Genomic DNA, 18,009 nt, shown 5'->3' on the forward strand with positions numbered 1-18,009 from the left:
CATTTCAGATGGGGCCTTGAAGACTGAATAGGACTTTTCTGTTAGGTGAAGCAGGGCACTTCTAATGGGGGAGCAGCACCAGTCAAGACTTTGACAAGGTAGGAAAGTCATGGAATATTCAGAGAGCAGAGAGAAGTTTGGGGTGGCCTGAGGGTCAGCTCTGGGAGAGAAGGGGACATGAAAGCTACATGGTGAGTGGTCTTGGATGCCAAGCTGAAGTGTTTAGACATAGTCCTAAAAGCAATGGGGGTGGTTGTCACTGAGATTTCAAAGCACAAGCATAGCACAATAGGACTTCTGTTTCAGAACCTTCTCCTTGGGCCCAGTGTGGAAGTCGCTCTTCGGAGATAGTCACAAGGGTTCCCTTTTGAGAGAATTCAAGTCACGGCCCCCATTCTGACAAGTGCGAAGGGCCTAGAAGGGAATTCATAATTCAGATTCATACCTTATTCTCTCCTTCCCAGTAATACTTACCTTCCATGTGTTTAGTTCCTACTCCATTATCTGTATGAGTTGGGAAAAGTGGTATCAACTCTCTGTGTTGTGGGATACCTCACCTATAAAATGAGCACAATAAAACCTCTTAATAACATAAGGGGGGGTTTAAGACAATTAAAGGAATTCATACATGTAAAACAGTTAGAACAATGCCAGGTACACAGTCTTCATATTTATTGAAAGTTTAATGTGATTATCCCTTTCCTCCTCCTTGTCCTCCTCCTCCTGCTCACATTTTCAGGGGACAAAACTAGACTTTGAAGTACATTTAATGATACCGAATCTTTTAAATAGCTCTGTGGAGTAGGTAGTGTATTTTCCTCCACATATTAGAGATCTAACAGGTTGAGAGAGTTGACCCCTACCACCAGAATCAATAATGGGCTTACAATTTCAGGCTGTGCCTTTTTATGGATTTCCAGCTATGACCTCTCACACCCACTCTCAGACTAGGACATTGCCCCATGCCCTACCTAAAACGTGGAAATCCTTGGAAATGGCCAACTATTTGTACTCAACAACTCACTCAGCACCTTGGACAGTGACATAAATTCTTAAAGAATTGAGCCCTTCAGCCACAGAGGAGCATCCCCCTCCTCTGCGCCCCCCCCCCCCCAGCCCGGCCCCTGTGTTCATTCCAGCATGACCACCATCAGTCTTGCAATGAATTAAATAGCACCTTCGAGGGAGCCTGGATGCTTCCTTACTCACTTTATAATTCCATAAGTCACTCCCACCCCCTACACTCTCACTTATCTTCCGGGCTAATTCTTTGCTCTGATCACAGTGGGGAGCCCATGCCCAGTTCCTGAACAGTTAATTAAGGTCAAAACTCATTTCTACAAAAATAGCAGTGAGACTGAGGCTTCAGAGTGTACTGTATATCCTCCATTATTCACAAAACGAGTATGCGTGGGAGGGGAACCATGGGAAGATAAGAGGGAGGGCAATGGAAATGATAAAACATGTTGGCAAGCCCACAGGTTAGACCATCAGGATTATAACTGCAAAAATTCTTTGTTGGGATTTCTGGGCCAAGAAATGAGGACCAAGGAAAAGCTTAATTGGTGAGGAGATCAGAGGACCAAGTAAGGTCTGCCAGCGACTTCACACTGCCTCTACTGAATCTGAACACTTTTCCTTAGATGCCTTTCTCTGTGGGACTAAGGAAGGGTTCATAACTGAATAGTATCAATGGAGTGATTTCTCTCTGCTTCAGCTTTTACTAATCTTCAGGATTTGGACTGATTATGGCCACCACGTTCTTGTTTGGATGGTCCTGGGTGTCTTGTAGAAAAAGAACCTGATCTGGAGGCTGGAGACGTGGGCATGACATCAATGTGGCCTGTTGCCTGACTAGTTCTTCCTCCTTTCTGGGATTTGGCATCCACATCTACGGAAGGCAGATAACACCTGTGTTGGCTTCTTTGGTGGACTGTGTGGGTCCAAGTGCAATCACAGATGGAACGATACAAGCACTTTGCAAGGGTGAATCAACACAAGGGGCCCCAGCTCCCATGCTTGGTTCTGATCACTAATAATTTAGCAATGATCTGGGTGTGTCTTTCTTTCCTAAATGAAGGTGAGATCCTTGAGGACAGGAGCTGTATCTCATTCATTCTGGACTCTTTAGCACCCAACATGGTGCGTTGTATAGAGTGGTCCTCAACTTAATGTTTGTGGAACAAGAGGCAGGATAGACTAATAGGTAAGTTCATGAGCTCCACGGTCAGACACACAGGGTCATGTCCTGGCTCTGCCACATACTAGCGGTGGAAGCTTGGGCAAGTCTCTTAGTCTGTCATTTCCAGTTTGCCCATCTGTAAAAAGATGATGGCTCCTCATTGGGAATGGTGGATAAGGCCATGAATATGAAACATTTGGGAAAATTTCTGGTATCTGCTCAGAGCTTAACAAACCTCAGCTAACATATTTATGTTCTGTGTTCCAATTCTTTTGCTGTGGACCTCCAACGGGTTTTATGAGGAAGCCTACAATTGCTAAGAGGGAACTGTGCTGGTTTTGTGTGGCTATTCCAAATCTATTGCAGTATGACTGTTTCATCAGCCAGTGGATATCCAGAAATAGCAAGTGAGAGTCTCCAGACATGGCAGAAAGGTAGACAGATCTCCATTGGCTCAGCCACTCACCTGCTTTGTGGCCGCATGCCAATTGCTTCTCATTTCTGGGCTTGGTTTCCCAACGGGTAAAGAGGTGGCCAGGATTGACTTCTAAGCCCACTCTGCTGTTCTAAGCACCACGGATCATCTCTGTGCTGAAAGGAGGTCATCCTTTCAGAGACCCCGGCAGCTGTTTCCGGGGAGTGGAATCTAGTAGAACAAGGGACACTTGCTTTGGACAGAGCCAAGATGATCTTATGTGCATCGGTGCTGATGAGCCGCCAGAAAGACACAATTCAAAACAGAAACCAGAGAGGAGTGCCCCACATCTCATTTGGGGAAACCTGAGCCAGAGGGCTCTCTTAGATCCCGCCCCCATTCCCCCAAGGATTCATTTCACTCAGGTAACACATTTCCCAAGCTGATCACTCACTTTCAAAGAAGTCATCAGTGACTGGATTTCACAAGGAGACCATTGCTGCTATACTGAAAAGCACATGGAACACATTTTCATTCAGGAAATGGAATCCTTGCTTAGGGAATTGAGAAAAAAAGTGGCTTATCCCCTTTGAAAATTAGAGAAGGTAGGCCAATCTTGGGGTTTCAGCTGTAGAGGGAACTGGGCTGCCTTTGTGGGACCTCAGTATGAAAGGAGAATACCCCAGACAGGACTCAAGAGACTTGGGTCAATTGTGCATTTATCGTTGATGAGTGATGTGACTTTGGGCCATGGCTTTCCCCTCCCTGAGCCTGGTACTCTGTGCCTGCTTTGACACTGGCTCTCTCTGTCTGAACACAAAAATAATAGAAGTGGTCCAGGATGGGTCAAACGTACCTACCCCGAGTCCAGCGCTGCTCTGGGTGCTGGATATGCAGCAAGATATAGTTCCTTTTTGCCCAGAGCTGATGAATGACGAAAGCAGAGGCATAGAGAAGTAGTAGATAGTTGCTTTACCATGAGATAATGCTGGGAGCACAGTTGGAGAATGTACAGGTGCTGGGGTAGGTCTGGGAAGGTGTGTGTGTGTGTGTGTGTGTGTGTGTGTGTGTGTGTGTGGTGTGTGTGTGTGTTGGGGAGAGTCAGAGAAGCAATCCCAGAAGATGAGCATCAACACTGAAACTTTAAGAAGAATCATCACCAGCCTTTTTGAGCACTTCCTATGTGACAGGTAAAGGGTTATCTCATTTAATCCTTAAAATATTCATTTGAGGCCGGTAGTATTATCATGGTCCTCATCTTAGGGACAAGGAAACTGAGGATCAGAGGTTAAGTCATTTACCCAAAGCTGCGCAGCTGAGAAGTGACAAGGTTGGGTTTGAACCCAGGCCCACAGGCTTCTGAGCCCATGCATGAAGCAGCCACCACCCCACCCCTCGTAATGAAAGCTGGCCAAAGCCCCGGAGCTCTTGGTGGGGCAAGACAGCGGCAGAGCGGTGGGTTGAGGAACGCTGCCTACAGTGGCTGGAATGTAATGTGGCAGTGGGGAGGGTTAGGAGGCAATTGGCGGCACCCGATGTGGCCAATGAGAAAGGTAAAATATGGCAAGAAGTGAAGACTTTGTCCTGAGGCACAGAGGAGCCACTGAAGGGCTTCCAGCATTCCAGCTGTTGTCAAATTTGCTGTTTTATTGAAACCCATTTTGGCTATCCTGCTGAGAACGGAGCTCCCGGTGCCGCCTGGGGCCGATGGCCGGAAGACTTTGCCCGAGAGACAGCGAGTTGAGGCCACGGAGGACAGCGGTGCTCACCCATCTTCTCGGTCCCCTCACTCGCTGTCATCTTCTCTGCATGCCTGACCCAGCGGGCTTCTGCTCCATCAACACCTCATCAGACCTGTCAGAAGGCCAGTGCTCCGTGGCAGCCACAGCCAGAGGCCGTGGGTGTGCAGTGGGAAGGATCCCCTGCTACTTCCTGTCCAGTCCCAGTCGTGATTTGTGGGAGGTGCCCACCGCAAAAGAATTGGTGACAATGCAAAGAGCAGAAGGCAGCAAACAGGCACTCGATGGATGCAAGTTCCACCGTTGTTTCCCTGCTAGATTGCTTGGTGTCGGTGGCTCTGGAGCCTCAGTTTTCCCATCTGTAAAATGAACCGATCACGTTTTCCAAAGTATATTCCAAAAAAAAAAAAAAAAAAAGAAAGAAAGAAAGAAAGAAAGAAAAGAAAGAAAGAAAAGGGATTTAGAAGATGCTCCCTGGGAAAAGGATCTCGTGACCAAATACTTTTGGGAGAGGCCGCCTGCTATCACCTTATTTAGCAGACGCACATCACACATCAGCACACTAAAACTCTGACAAGTCCTGTAGGAAAGGCATTTTCTGTCTTTCCTCTTTTTTTTGACATTGTACAACTATTTATTTTTTAAATTTTAATTCCAGTATAGTGAACATGCAGTGTTAGACTACTTTCAGGTGTACAATATAATGATTGAACAAGCAAAGGCATTTCTTAATTCATAAGCCTTACATCAGCAATTGACTTTTCTCCTCTCCTATAACACCTCTGAGTATCGTATCGAACTGGTGTTCCTGTGGCACTTACAACAAGGATATTTCTTGTTCCTGAGGTCTCTAGTTCAAGATTAAGAGCTCCTAGAGATCAGAGGTGATGCCTCCCATAATCGATGCTGGCCGATAAGGTATCGGATGAGAGGAAGAAGTTCATATTTTTTTCACCCCTATGCAGAACCTAAGGGTAGTCTGTAACTTTTATCTATATTTTACCAGGTACCGTGTGATGTACCTGCTAATTCTTAAAACCACTGATTGATCCGCTACTGTGTGTCAGATTTGGGGGCTGCAGCTATGACTGTTCCCAGTCTCTGAGGGACCGGGAGCTAAACAGTGGGTGCTCTAATAGAGGTCTACACGGAGGATGGGGGAGAATGGGCACCTTCCGCCTGCCTTTCTACCCTTCTCCACCTGCTCTGGCCTCCAGATATGGACTGCATCAGCAGACGCCCTTGGATTTTTACTCCCAGCGTGCCTGCCACTGAGAAGCACCAACAAGATCCTGAGAGTAAAAAGTAAGTAAGTTTGGGGTTTATTTTCCTGGCTCCTTCCCTGACAGGTTCCTGTGAGGTGAGGCTGTCAGGGAACCCTCTCTCTGGTCCTATCCTTTTTTTAAATGTTTATTTATTTTTAAGAGAGAGACAGAGAGAGAGGGAGACAGAGGATCCAAAGCGGGCTCCAGGCTGTCAGCACAGAGCCCGATGTGGGGCTCAAACTCACAAACCAAGAGATCATGACCTGAGCCGAAGTCTGATGCTTAGCCAGCTGAGCCACCAGGCGGCCCTACAGTTCTATCCTTCTTGAGTTTTACTGTTTCATGCTCCTCCCTTTGCTGCTTTAGGCCTCGGGGGTAACTAGCCCCAGGGTCACTAGCCCCAGATGCTGCGTGATATCCAGTCGGTTTCCTGAAACCCCTCCCTTAAGCCCTATACATTATAATTTATCCCCCCATTGTAAATAACCCCTCATTATTAAAGTCTCCTGATATTGTTCAGTTTGAAGGGGCACTTGTTCTCAGCTGGGACCCTGACACATACACGGCGTGAGCCCAGAAAATACAGTGAGGGGGACACGGCTGGGGCAGGGAATTCACCCTTGGGAGAGGAGGGCGAAGGTCAGCAGAGACTTTATGGAGGCGGGAACATTTGAGCTGGGTTTTGAAGGCTGCATAGGAGCTGTCCAGGTAGCTGTTCTCGTGAGGAGGGACTTGCCCAAACAAAAGCAAAAGGGTAGGAAGAGCCACAGTATCTGGGGGACCGGCTAAAACTTAAATGATACTCTCTTCTTTAAGATCACCCTCCCACGCCTCTGAAACTGACATCTTAGAAGCTGCGGAGGCCATCTGTGGTCAGAGATGCTTCAGGATTTCCGCTCAGAGATTTTGCAAACAGTCTGTGCATCAGATCAGCTGCTTGAGGATCCATCATACCCACAAGGGTCTTTAGGAGAACTCGAGCCCAACACTTAAAGATTGAGATGCTTTACTTCAAAATTCTGTTGTTTTTTTTTTAATTAAAAAACAAAACAAAACAAAACAAAACAAAACGGAGACAATCTGGCAGCCGGGGCAGGAATGTTTCACTTCTGTCCATCCAGCTCTGTGAGAATCAGCCCCAGAATTTAGTCTGATGACCCAAGCTACAGAGAGTCCAATGCCACCTATAAATAAATCCTCCGGCCTCCCTTCTCCCTCTGCCCACGCCATAGCTCTACAAGGACTTTCAACACTCTGACCCGCCTTTCTCCAGGTTCACTGTCTGGGAGATATTGGAGCACGTTTTTGTCTCGTCGTCTTTGTGCAACACGCACACAGCCTTATTTGTAAGTGGGTAGAGGGTGGGTTTGGTCTGCCTCTTATGATCAGAGCTGGCGGGATTTTAAGAGACGGCTCCAGAGAAAAGCGCCTTCTTTGATAAACGATGCCATCCGCGGAAGTACTCAGACCTTCAAAGCGGGCCCCCTCATTTTGCCGATGGCGAACCAGACCCAGAGGGTGGTAGGAGTCATACGGGGGCGTGTACAGAGTAAGAGGGGGGCTGGGGAAGAGAAAGGACCAGAATTTGGTGGCTCCCTACTAGGTGCTTTGGAGGGGATGTTTGTGTTCTTTTCATAGTTAGGTAGTTGATTGTTAATTCCCTTTTACAAATGGGAGTGATACATAATTGCAGCCGTGGGTTGAGATGTCAGAGGCAACATGGCTAAAATATCATGATGGTTCTGAACTTGGGGGCCCCAGAGTCGAAAAGGCACAGGTGCAAATATTAGCTCCACTGTTTACAAAAGGAACAGAGTTGCCCACTGACTCAAGTGACCCACGGACTCGAATAATCCCCCTTTCTCAGCTCACAGAATGAAGCAGTCCCAGATGCTAGAGGCTTATCTTGATGGGGACAGCTTCCCCTCCCTGTAAGAGAGGCTGTTCTCATGTGACAGATACTATCAGACAAATATAACCATCCTTCTATCTCCGAACCTGGCATCCTTGGTTAAGCCACCTCTCTGAGACTTCCCGTCCTCATCTCTGAAACGAAAACATTGTTTCCTGCACAGAATTAGTGCAATGATATCGTAAAGTGCCTCACAAATTGTAGACCCTCCCTGAAAGTTTCCGTCTGGTTTTGAGGGTTTCCCAAGACCCTCCACACCTTCCACGATTCACTAGGAGCATTTATGGGGCTCAGCACGTCGTCATGGTCACGGCTAAAGTGGATCACAGAGACACAGTCAGGATGCATAGGCAGCTCAGGAAGGGAAGCAGCTTGGTCTGGAGGAATGCACACGTAGGATCCTATACTCCCTTCCTCCAGGAGCAAAAAGGCAGCAATGCAGACATAATGTTTGTAATGCCCAGGGTAGCCTGTTTGAGACTCAGAGTTTGAGTAGTTTCCTGGGGGCTGGTTGCATAGATGTCTCTATGCAGCAGCTACAAAATTCCAGACTTCCAGAAAAAAAAGCATGTGTTCACCATACATTACATTGTACACATGGTCCAGGCCCAGAGAATCTGCCTTATCAGCCAGGGAACAGAGGAAGCACTGCGAAAGCCAAGTCCCCAGGTACCAGCTAAGGACCAATCTCGCAAGCAGGTCTTTCTAAAGATCACATCCCCAGACTGGCGATGTTAAGTCTTTTCCGCAAAGGCCCCCTTTCAGAACACTGACACGCATTCTCTGAGTCTTTATGGAGCTCTCACTAAGTTTCTGAGATGAGAGGCTGTGTTTGTGTTGGGGCAATGAGAGATCCCAATCTCGAGGAATTGGCAGTCTAGGTAGTGAGAGAGAGACGAGGGGAAAATACCCAACGATGACAAGAGAAGCCTGCCCAGGACACCTGTTGGTTTGGAGACCTGAGCCCCTTCACTGTCTCCCTCTTTGTGGCGAGCTTCCTCCCCAACTCCCCCCCCACCCCGACCCCTGGCACTTCTCTGGTAAGGTTGCCAATCACAGATGCCCATGGGGACTTGCCCACATTGAGCCGATCACATTCGGTCCGCCATGAATTTAAATTTTGACCAGAGATGCTCAGAGGCAGAAAGTGGGACTGTGTCCCTCATGGCAACATCTTAGAGAGCCCTCCAACTCCTGCTTTTATAATCTCTGAAGCCTGCCTGGTGCATAGCCCTCTGGAAGCCTGGGGGTGTCTTCCAGTAATGCCTCGCCCTGGTTCCAATGAGCCAGGGTGGGTTTCTGACACTTAGGCCCTCAAGGGAACATGCAAAAGTGTGTCTGGACTGGGAAAGAAGAGCGATGTGGGACACGTAGCAGAGAGATACCCCTGACAGAGTGTGGGGTAAAGAGAGGCGGCATTCAAGCGGGGACGATGGGGAGGGGCAGGCAGCATGCTCTGGGCCCGGGATATATTGGGTTCAAAGGCTCAGGGGTGCGAGGGGGCAGGCTGTGTTTGAAGAACCGGGAAGGTCAGTGTCTGGGGCACCGAGTAGAAGGTAGGAGGGAAGATGGGTCAGCCAAACCACCGAGCCTGGCATGCCGCAGGATGGAATGTGGATTTCATCTTGCAGGCGTCCCCGGCAGGATGTATGTTTCAGAAAGATCATTCTCCCTGAGGGTGGAGGGCTCACGGTCCGGCGAAGGCCATGACCAGGGCCACTTCAGGGCGTTTTCATGCTCACGCTTTCTGCCCATCTTTATCACATTCTAGAGTGAGGTAGGGCGGGACCTACCTCCATTTTACAGATGGGAAAAGAAGGGCCCAGGGAGAGGGAGAATGGCATGCCCCGCGTCAAGCTGCCCCTGTAACCAGTGACTCCAGGTTCTTGATCTGGAGGGTTTGGCACGGCTGGGAGTGAACCGGAGTCTGTCCCTGTGTCCCCTCAGGCAAGCCAGTGGGTCTCAAACTCAACCAATGGAAGGGCCAGGCAAACGACAACAAAAGAGCAAGTTAGGCCCAGGTGGGCAAGTAGGGGTGACGGTTACGGTGAACTGGTGGCAAAGGGGGTGAGTGACCAGATCTCCGACTTCTCAAGAGAAGGTGGAAGTCTGGATTGCATGTGAAATTTTCTTATGTTTGAAGCATTTGCTGGCCAAGCCAAAACATTCTAGCCTACAGGCCACAAGTCTTCGGCCCCTATATTAAATATCTACCAGCCCCGCCCCTCCCAAACCAGAGTTGCCAGGATTCACGAATAAAATATAAGATGCTTGGTCAATTTGAATTTCAGAGAAACAATAAATAATGTTTCATGTAAGTATATCCCAAGTATTGCATGGGACAGACTTATGCTAAAAGTCATTATCGTTATTGTTTGGTAATATTCATTTTTGGGAGAGTGCAGCGGGGGAGGGGCAGAGAGAGGAGAACAGAGGATCCAAAGCAGGCTCTGCGCTGACAGGCTGGCAGTAATGAGCCCCATGTGGGGCTCGAACTCATGAACAGCCAGATCATGACCTGACCCGAAGTCAAATGCTCAACCGACTGAGCCACCCAGGTGCCCCATTATTGTTATGTTCTAATCTGAAACTCAAATTTTGCTGGGATTAGGGTTAGGGTTCAGGTTCGGAACTCTGTGCCCTGCCGGTCCATTTGGCTCACCCCACGGAAGAAACGGACCGGACTGGCTCCATTCGTCTCTACCTCCCGGCTCATCCGGGGCTCGTGCTAATTCTGCGCCTTCAGCAAGAAACCCTTAGTGCTCAGCCCACCATTCCACTTGAGACCCATCCTGTCACCTTCTCTTACTGCCGTTGATGGATGGGGATCCCAGAGGCTCATCAGAGGCATCCAGGACAGCCCTGCCATACAGTCGCCGCTCCCAGCCCCTGCAACACAATGCCAGGGCACCAAGCATCATCTGTCTTTTGATCCTATGAGAAGGAAGGAAACACTCCTGTGCCTCACAAAGCCCGGGGCTCCAGTTCTCTGGCACCGATTCGAGATTCCGGAACAGGCTCTTTGCAACCCAGCTTCCCCAGGTCACAGATAAGACGATAATATGCCATCTTACTTGGATGCAATTGCTTGGGAGTGTCCAAACTGCCGAATGCAAGGTTTTCTTTCTCTGCCCAACACATATACAAAGCCCCCGGTTGCAAAAAGTGTTTTGGGGACAGCTGGTGGTTGGGGTGTCCTATTTCTCATTCTTTCTTCTAAATGTCGTCCCTGGATGCCTCTGAATGCACTGCCAATGAATGGTCCCACTGTCAGGTGGAGATGAGCAGACAGCAGGCAATGATTTCCCGCGCTCAGTTCACTTCCTTTGCTACCCACACATCCGTCCTTCCCCTGCCTCCAGCGAGAAACCCAAATGCCCCTCTGCAAGAGATCAAGACTTCCAAACTTGTTTTTCTACCTGGCATCTCTTTGCCTCCTCTTCCCCTGTCTGCATCTCTGGCCCCATGAATCTACTCCTCCCCCCAGCCCCCAGTCCCAGATGGTTTCAAGTGTCCCTCGTGGGCCTCCCTGACTCTGGCCTCTTCTGCCTTCCACCCAGACTCAGCCTTGGCTGAGCCTCTGCACCTCCCCTAAGGTGGGAAGAAGTAAATGGCCCCTAATCTGTTTATAATAAGCCGTGGAACCAGGTTCAAGCTCAGGCCCAAGTGACCCTAGAGCCTTACTCTCTCTAAAACTCCCTGTCTCTCCTCCGGCTGAGTCCTGCAGGACCCGGAGCCAAAAACAGTTGGATTATCCACATGCCAGCTTCCAGAACCGCGATTTAATTACAGCATCGATGCCAAGGGCTTTGAGAGTCCCAGCCTAGGTGTTGAAAGCACAGGAAGTAAGAAGGGCTTTGCTGTGCCTCTGTCTACCTTCGAGAATTGCTCCCGGGGACACATCAAATCTCCAACCCCCTTTCATCTTGCTTTTGCTTCTCCAGCTCTGTAGCCGAGAAGTGTGTGCGTGTGTTTTTTTCCCTTCCAGATAATTATTTACACAGAAGGAGAATAATTAGCAGCCCAGGAAATCCTTCTTTGTTCTCAGCTCCCTGCCCCTGCCTGCCTCTCTTGTCTAAAGCAGTGCCGCTTGGAAGAAGGACATCAAAGCCTGCTGAGGAGGCTTTCCATGGAGAGGGATTTTCTTTGTCTGTTTGAAAAGCAAAGAAAGACAATCTCAGCTTGTTTGTCTCTGCCCCCTGACTGCTGCCATTTCTCTGGGCCTGCAGCCCCCCCTTTGCGACCCCAGAGAGGTTAGAATAACAGATTGCTTCTTCCCAAGTACCATGAGTGTTTTCCTGCTTGGGTTCAATGTGTTTCCCTGGACACTAAAGGGTCTGTCTTGCCTTCCCAGAAACCGGTAAGGCTGTAAGGGAATGGTTGGTCTGGAGGACACATGCTCAAACATCCCTTGGGACCAGCAGGTGAGGAGCTGAGTGAAGCAGGCATGTATAAGGTGATGGGGTCTAGGGGTGACCCAGAGCACACATGCCCCTCCTAAAGCTCGTCTGTCATTGCTACCTGACAATGGGGACCCAAGGCGGGCTGCCGCCCCATTGTTCTAAAGGAGCTGGGTACTTGACCTTTCAGATGGAGATCTGTGAATTGTAAAACACCATGCAGGCCAAATGAAGTACCAACAGAAAGGCTGGATTTAGCCCACGGTCACCAGTTTGCAATGCCTGCTCTCCTTATAGATGAGGGAAACTGAAGCCCAAACTGTAGCAGTACCTTATCCAGTAGTAGTGGTGTAGATTTCCTTGTAGATTTCCAGCACTTAACGTAACTTAACCTGCTTGGCACATAGTAAATACCCAAATAGCTGTCAACGAGATAATTGGTAACAATATGTACTTAACACGGATCACCTATTGTGTTTTAGCAGTATGCTAGATGTCACATGTCTTAGATATATTCCACAGTACTCTTTTGGGTGCAAAGAACAGAAACCCAACTCAAAATAGTTTAAATAAAGAAGCAAAGATACACGAGCCTCCACATATAAAAGTACAGGATCTTTAGATGTGGCTGTATGGAGATGTTCACCGCAGCTGTCAGTGTGTTTCTCTCCTCCGTGTTCTCTTTGTCTCACTTCCATTTTCCTGAAGGTAGCGTGTTGATTCCATTGCCACATAGGGCAAGATGATGAAATCGGCCACAGACAGCTCCAGATTTGCGCCTTTTAGGGTAAAACCCCTATGAGGCAAAAGAGCTCCCTGTCCCAAGAGTTGAGCAAAAGTCCCAGGGCTGACTGTCACTCGACCCAACTGAGTATTGCTTCATCTTTAAACCAATCCTTGTGGCCATGAGGATGAAATGCTCTGATTGGCTACCTCTGGGTCACGTGACGGCACGTAGCGCGCGCGCGTGTGCGTGTGGGGGGGGGCAGGAGATGAAAAGGAGGTGCACCAACCCTATCCACATCCATGACCTGAGGGTGGGGGGTGGGGCCCCCAAAGGAACACCAGCGTGCTTTATGGGGAACGAAGACTGGACAGACAGAAGCCGCCGATACCCATTCTATCACTGTTAATCCTTACAGCAGCCTTGTAAAATTGGTACTGTCCCCAGGGATCCATGTCCCTGTCCATCCATCCTCACTTTGAAGTGAGACCTGGGACCAGCAGTATGTCTCTTTTCGCGGGACACCATGCGAATTTTCTCAGGCAGAGGATCTCAACTGTGGGCAACTTTTGGCAACAGTGGGAACAGTTTTGATTGTTCAGACTGGGATGGGGATTCTATGGGCATCTCACCGGTACAGGCCAGGGATACTATTAGACATCAAACAATGCACAGAACAGCCCCCACCTCAAAGAGTCATCCATTCAAAATGTCAATAGTGCTGCAGTGGAGAAAATCTGTCCTAAGAGTTAACCACTAAAGAAAGTGCAGGCATGTTTTTCAAAGCAAATCGACAGGAAGAAGCCATGACTCCCCTGGGTCTTTGTCCATTTCCTTACAATAGGGTAGAGCACACAGGGGAGCAGAGCTAATTCTTCCTCCTCCTGGAGGGGGCATCCCATATGTTGGTGCCCAATCATGTTCAAGCTGGTAGGAAAATGTTGTCATTCATGGGGTCAACTCAAGTTCTAGCAAACATGATCTTTGAGACTCCAAAGTGACCCACTGGCAAGGCACTGGGAAGACCAGAGAAATGAGCATCAGGAAAATCCATTGCAGGGATCAACCTCTGTGCTGGGGTTCAGGACCCTACAGGGATTGGGCAGATTGAAACAAGACTAAGGCATCTCAGAGATAGAGATTCAGGCCAAAGTTTTTGAGAAGGAGCAGGACCCTGGGAAGAGGGCACCACGGTTTGCTTATCCATTTATCCATCAATGGACATTTGGGTCACTTCTAGATTTTAGCTATTGCAAATAATGTTGCTGTGAACACAGGTGTACAAATATCTCTTTGAGATCCGGCTTTCAATCCTTTTGAAAATATACCCAGCAATGGAATTTCTGGAGTAGGTGGTAATTCTATTTTTAACTTTTTTGAGGAACGACCATACTGTTTTTTGTATTGGCTGCATCATCGTAAATGCCCTCCAGCAGTGCATAGGGTTGCAATTTCTCCATATCCTCACCAACACTTACTTCTGTGTGTGTGTGCGTTTATAGTAGCCATACTAATGCATGTGAGGTGACATCTCATTGTGGGTTTTATTTGCTTTTCCCTAGTGATTAGTGATGTTGAGTATTTTTTCATGTGCTCATCAGCCATTTGTAGATCTTCTTGGAAGAAATGTCTGTTCAAGTCCTTTGCCCATTTCTGAGTTGGGTTTTAGTTGTTTTTTTTTGTTTTTGTTTTTGTTTTTTTTTGGCGTTGAGTTTTGGGAGTTCTCTACATAGTCTAGGTATTAATCTCTTATCATATATATGACTTGCAACTATTTTCCCCACTCTCTGGGTCACCATCTTACTCCATCAGAGAGTAAAAATCGATGCATGCCATTTTAAATTTTCACAAAGTCCAAATGTCTGGTTTTCTTTTGTTGCCTGTGCCTTTGGTGTTATGTCCAAGAAATCATGATCAAATCTAATGTCCTGAAAGATTTGCTTTGTGTTTTCTTCTAAGAGTTGTATAGTTTTAAGGTCTTACTTTTAGGTCTTTGATTCATTTTGAATTAATTTTTGTATGCGATATTAGGTGAGGGTCCAGCTTTTGCATGTAGCTTTCCAGATTTCCCAGCACCATTTTTAAAAAAGACTATACTTTCCCCATTGAATGGTCTTAGCACACTTATTGAAAATCATTGGACCATAAATGCAAGGATTTATTTCTGGACTTTCTATTCCATTCCTTTCCTGGATATGTCTGGCACCAAGCCAATACCACACTGTTTTGATTACTTCAGCTTTGTAGTATGTTTTGGAAAAAAGGAAGTGTAAGTTCTTGAGTTTTTTCTTCTTTTTTAGGATTGTCTTGGCTACTTGGGGTTTTTTAAGATTTTATGTGAATTTTAGGCATTTTTTTCTACTTCTGCTAAAAAAAACCACTGGGATTTTGAAAGGTATTAAAACTGTAGATCACTTAGGGCAGTATTAAAATAGGAACAAAATTGGGGCGCCTGGGTGGCTCAGTCGGTTAAGCAGTTGACTTCGGCTCAGGTCATGATCTCGCGGTTTGTGAGTTCGAGCCCCGCGTCGGGCTCTGTGCTGACAGCTCAGAGCCTGGAGCCTGTTTCAGATTCTGTGTCTCCCTCTCTCTGACCCTCCCCTGTTCATGCTTTGTCTCTCTCTGTCTCAAAAATAAATAAACGTTAAAAAAAATAGGAACAAAATTAATACTTGAAAAATATGTCTTATGTGAATATATATACCTATATGTATGTGATGTGTGTTTATGTCTCTGTGTGTATGTGTAGTATGTTTGTGTGTGTACATTTTTTGCATATCTGCATGTCTGTGTGTTTGTATATTGATTCAGTCCAACAAGATTATGAAGTGGTTCTCGATCTAAGGCATCCCTGGAACACAGAAGGAAATAATAACTAACTTGCTGAATTACACTAAATGAGCAGAGAGCTCATACCGTTCAGAGGCTAATGTTTTATCTAGGGTCAGTCAATGAGTGAGTTATATTTGTGCTGATTTGATTACCTCATCTTAATGGTTTACTTATTCATCCAATTAATATATTATTTCCTCATTTTGGCGTTTAGCATGTCCTCAGTGCTGTACTGTTGCTAAGGATATAGGGTGATCTACAAGACAGGCACAATTTCTTCCAGCATTTATTGATTTGGGAGGAAAGATATTAATGAAATGGCAGCTAACAATCTAACTGATGGCTGCTGTCCTTATTCGGTACTGTTAATTCATCTTAATGACGTTGGCTGTGTCTGTTAAGAGTCATAAAATTTACGTATACCCACCATGCTTTCAAGGATTATCTTTGTATACTTTACCTTCTTCCCAAATTTTTTTTCTTTGATTTGTTAAAATGCCATAATAGGCCTTAAACCCTCAAATCAAGAAATGAATGAGAAAAAGAAAAGTCTAAGTTGCCATCACATTATACTCAGACTCTGACCCTTTATGGCTAAGTGGAGCTCTCATAGTCCCTGTTTTCACAGATGGCAACCAGAAAGGCTGGAAGGAAAACACAGATATTCAAGCAAAATGGTGTTTATGGTTGAGGATAAACTTTAGATCTCAGGGTGGAGGCTAAGGACAGACGTTATGTATCTGCTGGCTTGAAAAATGGGAAACAGAGTCCCACGTTGACCACAGATGGGAATTGCCAACACAGCCTTGTGGGAAACTGTGCAGAAAACTCTGTCTGTACCAGATTCAAGTCCTGACTTACCCCCTCTTACCAATGTGACCTTGGGCATGTAACTTCATGTTTTTGGCCACCTCCATGATTTCCTCTGCAAAATGGGGCTCATCATCTTTGCCTGTTCAGAGGGCGGTTTGAATGTCAACAATATTGTCTGTGGAAGCTCTTTTCCAACGATGAGTGGTGGTGAACATGGCAGGTGATGTTTTCATTGTTCTGTTCACGCACTGGATTCTTCTCATTTTACCACTTGTTTGCACCTGTGTTCTTGGTGCTCCTGCCAGTCCACATGAGTAATTGCTGAATTAAAACTGCCACTCAGCTGGAAGGCCTTGGCGTCTCTTGTTTATTAATCTGAATATCTTTCAAGTCAACATATGTTGTTTTCTAGTTGCACCAAGTAAATTATTCCAGGGCTAGAATCAATGATCTTTAGTGTTACAAGAGTGTCACAGCAGAGAATGCAGAAGTTTGGAGGAAACAGAATCATGGCCTAATCCAAGGGGAGGCACAGGGCTGGGTGATGATGTCCTAGAAGCCTGCCCAGTGGGTGTGCATATGACCAATGCCTACAAAGTTGACAACTGTGACCTGTCATTAGAAAGATTAATTTCAGATGGAGGCTATGCTGTGTTTTTGCCATCTGTCTACTCCATATTCAACCCCTTGCTTCTATACAGCCCTCTCTCTTTGGGGAACCTGGAATAGATAGAGCAGAATGCCAGCCACGGAGCTTAACCTTGGGGACTACATCCCAAGGATTCAGGGACAGCAGGTGGATTCTGACCCAGGGTGGCATGGCACATACATTGAACCAGAGGAGGCTGTGTTTTCTCCATCAGCTATGTTTCATTTCTGAGAGATAAAAAGGGAGCTCAAGATAGCTTAAGCAAAAGTACAATTCAAAATGGGGTGGTGGGGCACCTGCTGGGATGAACGCTGGGTGCTGTATGGAAACCAATTTGACAATAACTTTCATATTAAAAAGAAACCAAAATGGGGTGGTGGGATCTATTAGCTTACATTGTTAGAGAGTCAAAGGAATGGAACCAGCTTCAGGCTTGACCGGGGGCAGCACTTGGGAGATATTGTCAAGGTTCTGCTCTCTCTCTCTCTCTCTCTCTCTTCATCTGTCAATTCTTTCTTGGCTTGCGTTTCCACTGCAAAGAGTTCTCTATATCTGATGGCCATTTGACCTCCTGGCCTCCTAATCACCTAGCAACTCAACATTCCCCGTCGAAACCAGAACAAGTCTTTCTTGAAACCCTTGCCAGAAAAATCCCAGGAAGAATGGTGGTTTGTCCAGTTTAGACCACATTCTCAACCTCAGCCAAGCCCTGTGGCCAGGACTGGGCCACACTGATCCTGTGGCTAGAGATGGTGGTCCAGGGTGTCACCTACATGGAATTGGAAAGGTCTCTGACCACAGAGAGGTATCCCATCACCAGAAGAAGGGGTGTAGGGGAAGGATGGAAGGTGGACAAAAATAGCAAACACTCATTATATCAAATAATGCTTCATGGATCCCAGGTCCCATGAGATGATCCACACAGAGAGAGAAGAAGAAAAGAAAAGGGCCCATGCTCAGATAGCTTTGAAAACACTGCTGCTGTCTCAGTTGTCTCGAGAAGTCAGAGAAGAGACTTCTTTACATGTGTTTAACCCAGCATCTTCTAAGATGGTTTGACCACAGATTCTTCCTGTTT

This window comes from Felis catus, chromosome D3 (genome assembly GCF_018350175.1).
Source record: "Felis catus isolate Fca126 chromosome D3, F.catus_Fca126_mat1.0, whole genome shotgun sequence".
NCBI lineage: Eukaryota > Metazoa > Chordata > Mammalia > Carnivora > Felidae > Felis > Felis catus.